The sequence below is a fragment of the Medicago sativa genome, chromosome 2 (genome assembly GCF_051527215.1).
Source record: "Medicago sativa cultivar Bolivia chromosome 2, Bolivia_mono, whole genome shotgun sequence".
Lineage (NCBI taxonomy): Eukaryota > Viridiplantae > Streptophyta > Magnoliopsida > Fabales > Fabaceae > Medicago > Medicago sativa.
This window is the reverse complement of record NC_140750.1, coordinates 26,032,957-26,038,130: the sequence shown is the minus strand read 5'-3', so window position 1 is coordinate 26,038,130 and position 5,174 is coordinate 26,032,957. Positions and strand designations below refer to the sequence as shown.

The window sequence follows — 5,174 nt, the reverse complement described above, 5'->3', positions numbered from 1 at the left end:
TAAAATATTTAAATGTGTCAAAAATTTCAAAATAATGTGCCAAAGTTATAAAATTAGTAAATAACATTTATTTGGCATTTAAAGGAAATAATGTTTGGAAACTTAGAGTCTGGCACACGTGTGGGTTCCCAGCAGTGGATTATCGACTCAGGAAAAATAAATAAATTAGGGTTCTTGACAAAATCCGAATATAAATCAATGATTTCTTATACAATACCCAGCCATAAATTTGATGAGGAAACCCTTTTATAATTTTGAGAATCGTTGACATTTATTCAACCAACAAGCATAATGAAATTTAGGATAGTTTTTAAACACACCGTAAGAAATAAGTTTACGATTATGCACAAAATTGGGAAAAAGAATAGATAAGGCATAGGATAACAATCACAAACATAACCCTTAATTAAATTTATAATCGCATGATGTTGGTTTGTATAATATAATAAAGATTCAGAAAAGGATTAATTGATGAATCCTGCCAATCTAACAAAGGTTATAATCGCAAAAAATCAGAAAACCCTTTATGGGAAAAGACAACGCGATTATATTTGCCATGTGCAATGCATCGATCTACAATTTTGGTAGACTACGATCGATTAATGGTTAATAGCAATACACAATTAACAGTTAATAATAGCCATAAAAAGTATCAACCAGGCTCTGATACCAATTGATGAAAGTTTTAGTGTTTAGCCATAGATCACTAGATACAAATTATAGCATATCATCAGTAACAAAGAAGGAACAAGAAATTGTGTACCTTTGAATTAGGTTGATGAAGGATAAACGTAGACAACTCCGACAACTATGAGAGGGATAACTACCCTCATTCCGTCTAGCTCTAGGTTTTCACCATGACATTCAACATAATTAACCGTCTGATGGGATGACGAATAAATAGCTAAATGGCTGAGGGCAGGGACCTCTTATTGGGCTTATCTAAATGGTCCAACCCATCACGGTCCATTTAGTAACAATAACCCAATCACTCAAATTCATCAACTAATTAGTGCTTAACACAATAGACCATAATTTATAATATAATATTAACTTATAATAATTGATTATTTTCAATCCATAATTGATTAATTAAATAATTAATCCAACATTTAGTCCCTGAATGGGAAAAGAATAGTCACTTTAGCCCCTGAATGCAAAGAAATTGCAAAGCAGTCCCTGAATGTAGACTCTGTTGGTCAATTTCATGGACTAAAGTGACTAACGGAGTCTACATTCAGGGACTAAATTGACCAACAGAGTCTGCATTCAGGGACTAAATTGACTAATATAGTCTACATCCAGTGACTATTTTGCAATTTATCTGCATTCAGGGACTAAAGTGACGACTCCTTTCCTATTCAGGGACTAAAGTGACTAATCTCCCTTAAAATAATGATACCCTCTATATTATATTATTATAATTTTTTGACAATACACGGTGGCATAAGTTGAACAAAAAACGTAGGGGTGACAAAATGAAGATAAAAAATTTATGTTGGAAATTTACAAAAACACAAGATAAAAATAAGGGTTAAATATGTTTTTGGTCCCTATAAATATACCAACTTTTCGTTTTAGTCCCTCTAAAATTTTCCTTCAACTTTTAGTCCCTATAAAATTTTCAATCACTACTTTTGGTCCCTATTTTTAAGTTAATTTTAGTATTTTTTAATGAAATTGTGCAGAAATGTGTAGAATATTGTAAAAATATTTTCCAAAAAAAATTAGAATTTTTTAACAAAACATAAATTTAATATGAATTTTTAACCATAAAATATATAAAAATTCATATTAAATTCATGTTTTGTTAAAAAATTCTAAATTTTTTCGGGAGAGATTCTTATAATATTATTAATTTTTCTGCAAAATTTTATTCAAAAATATGAATTCTACATATGAGTTTACTTTAAAAGAGGGACCAAAAGTGAAGATGGAAAATTTTTGGAGGACTAAAAGTTGAAGGAAAATTTTAGAGGGACTAAAACGAAAAGTTTGTATATTTATAGGGACTAAAAACATATTTAACCCTAAAAATAAAAATCAATAATCTTAACCACAGCAGCAAAATTTTTCCACTGTAGATTTGTTAATAGATTGTATTATTTTAATGCTAGGGTTTTTTTTGCTTGTATATAAGTTTCCCGCTTCGAGATTTTTTGAAATCTGAATATTGTAGGGTTGCATTATTGAGTTTTGCGGCCATGTTTGCATTGACACATGCTATGGATATCTTGTAGGTTTGTAGTATCTTAGGCAAAAACGAGGGCCGTTTGATTTCAACTCTCCTTTTATGTGTTGTTCTTTGGATCTTTGGATCTTGGTACTTTCTATTTTTTTTTAATTGGCTTTATAGTTGTATTATTTTTCTTGGGACCACCATTTTGTTTTTATACGGCTGAAGTTGGGAGAGATGTTGTTCCTATTTGCAAGGAGAATAGGTTGTTTCTCACTATAAATAAGCCATTTGCATCTTCCTTCTGTTGCTCACGTCTCTTCTCTCCTCCTGTTTCGAGTTTGTTTTCTTTAGAGGTTTAGTTGTTTAGAGGTTTATTGTTCTTCTTTTCCAGCTGTTATGGATAACTTACTTAACAAGTTGGCTGATGTTGTTCCTGGAAGGGATGCTTGGAAATTTCTTGTTCGTGTTGTTAGGATGTGGATGTTCCAATGTTTTTGAATCCAGATCAAATAAGCTCTGTAGAGTTGGTTTTGGTGGATGAATGTGTAAGTTTGTCAAGTTTCCAAATGGTTTGGTGTTTAATTTTTCACTGTTTGTGTATTTGGAATTTAAACATGACGATGTAAATTTGTTTTCGAACTACTATTGTGCAGGGGGGCAAGATTCAAGCTAGCATGCGTAAACAACTATTGTACATGTTTCAGAAAACATTACTGAAGGGGACGTGTACAAGTTATCGAATTTTACGGTGATACCTAATTTTGGGTCTTATAGAGCTACTACTAATAAATATAAGTTGATGATGTTCTAGATGAAAACAAAGGTTCAAGCTCATGCAAGCAGTTTGATTCTTGTTCACGGTTTCAGTTTCACAAAAATTTATAAGATAACTGCTTACACTAAGGACCATGTTTTTTCAGTTGGTTGGTTTAATAATCATTGTTTCTAACCTATTTGACTATAGCATTCACTCTTTGCTTGTATTGAGTGGCATGTCTGCTGATAGGGGTATGTCAGGGATGGGAAGGTTACTAAGTTGATTGTTGTTGAGTTAACTAATCACATGTTTCTTGATTTTGATGCTTGTTTGATATAGTTGAAAAGCACGATTGATGGGTTTTTATCTTTGTATAATTTGTCTAATTTGATATGTTTAATATGGCAGTGGTAAATGTGAGAGTGCACTATTTGGAGAGTACGTTGATGAGATAGAAAAAGCTTATTGGTAAAACTGTTGATGGAGGACCAACTGTTGTTGTTCAGTTTGCTAAAGTCAAGATATTTATTGGTTAGTTAATTTTTTAATTGGGCTTTTCTATTCCAAATCGATTATTTGGCTTGTTTTAAAATTAAATAAAATTATTCCTAATTGTTTCTTTGTCATTGATAGACAAACATCCCTGAAGAACGTCATGAGTACTAAGATTTTTGTGAACCCTGATGTTCCTGAGGCAGCTGAGATTAAGGAGGCGTGAGTTTTTTGTGTTATTTTTTCTTGTGTAGTAGATAACCTGATAATTTGTTTTTTTTTGTTTGTTAATTTTTTTTTTTTATTGTTGTAGACTCGCTGTTAGTGGTTTTGAAACCAGTATCAAAAGGAAATGATTGCACCACCTTTTCAGTACTACAGCGAAGTAGACCCAGATTTTGTAAAAGCACAAGGAAATGCTCTAGGCAACAAATGGAAGTTCACACGCTCAGATGGACAGTATAAATTAAAATGGTTGACTTCGAAAGATGGTGTGCATACCCAGTTTTAACCGCGGGGTGGACTGATTTAAGAGAATTCGATAAGCTAGAGCGCACGAAAATGAACCCATATGCACATTGGATATTACAGGGAAAAAGTATTTGAACTGCTGGCAACAAAAAAGTCCGACAATTCTGAGGAATATCCAACATTTCACAGCAGATGCACCAACAAAGGAACTATTATATACTTCAATTTAAAGCTAAACGGCATATCAACCCAAAAAAACAAATTAGATAAGTCTCAACTAACCCCTCCACCGTCTTGCCCTATAAAATCTAATCTGAACTGTCAACATATATTTTAATGAATTCAGTAACGAGACTGACTATTTAACCAATTTTGCACAAACTAAATGGCAGATCTACATCAGAGGACACGACATGGGACAAGTAAGACTCTGCAGCGACAATCGCATTGTCATACCGTTCAATGTGTATTTCAAGGACAACCCACACAATTTAACATAAATAGGAGATGGATGGAAACAATTTTGCCTCTGCAACAACTTCAACTAGGGCGACGTCTACGTTGGTGGACAAGCTATATTTCGAGTATTTAAAGTCAGAAGAAATTACAAAACTACGAATTTGCAGCTTGTTGTACCAATGATAATGTAACCAGACAATGCTTCGATTTTAACCGTGCGTATGTGCACGGGTACCATCCTTCTTTTTAATTTAATCATCGTTATTATTTGACATCGTTTGTCTTTAGCTTTTGTATTTTGTTTTATTGTCTTTGGGTAGTTTGAAGCCAATCATGCGTTGATGCATTGACTTGAAAATCATATCGACGTTATCCACCCGTGCGTATGCGCACGGTTACTAGACTAGTAAAAAGACAAATTCATTAATGTATAATATAATTAACATGATTACATGTACAACCAGGCAAAATAAAGAGACACTTAACAACGTGACATGCAAATAAATCTAAGAAGGGTCACAACAAACAACACTACAAACTATTTTTCTCAAAATTTACCAAGTCTTACTCCTAATATAAACAAGTAAATTTATTCTCTTTACTAATATGAAATGACCTAAAAAGTAAACAACTTAAATGATGTCAAGAAATTAATCATTACAATATTTAATATTGTCATGAATCGATTCAGAACTTGCTTGAATCAACCGACAAAGAGAACCATTTTAAAAATCTACTAAATCATGGTGAATGCAAGCTTTACTTATTAAAAAAAATAAATATAAAAACACAACTAATTTATCATTGATTTTGAAT

At 32.3% G+C, this 5,174-nt stretch overlaps 1 long non-coding RNA gene across 1 annotated transcript; it reads left to right on the top strand.

Moving 5' to 3' along the window:
• Positions 1-2,485: 2,485 nt before the first annotated feature.
• On the top strand, positions 2,486-4,782 carry LOC146945819 (uncharacterized). The gene is made up of 5 exons (XR_015026512.1): positions 2,486-2,724; positions 2,833-2,911; positions 3,345-3,467; positions 3,570-3,650; positions 3,742-4,782. It is a non-coding gene; the product is annotated as an uncharacterized LOC146945819 (long non-coding RNA).
• Positions 4,783-5,174: the final 392 nt, after the last annotated feature.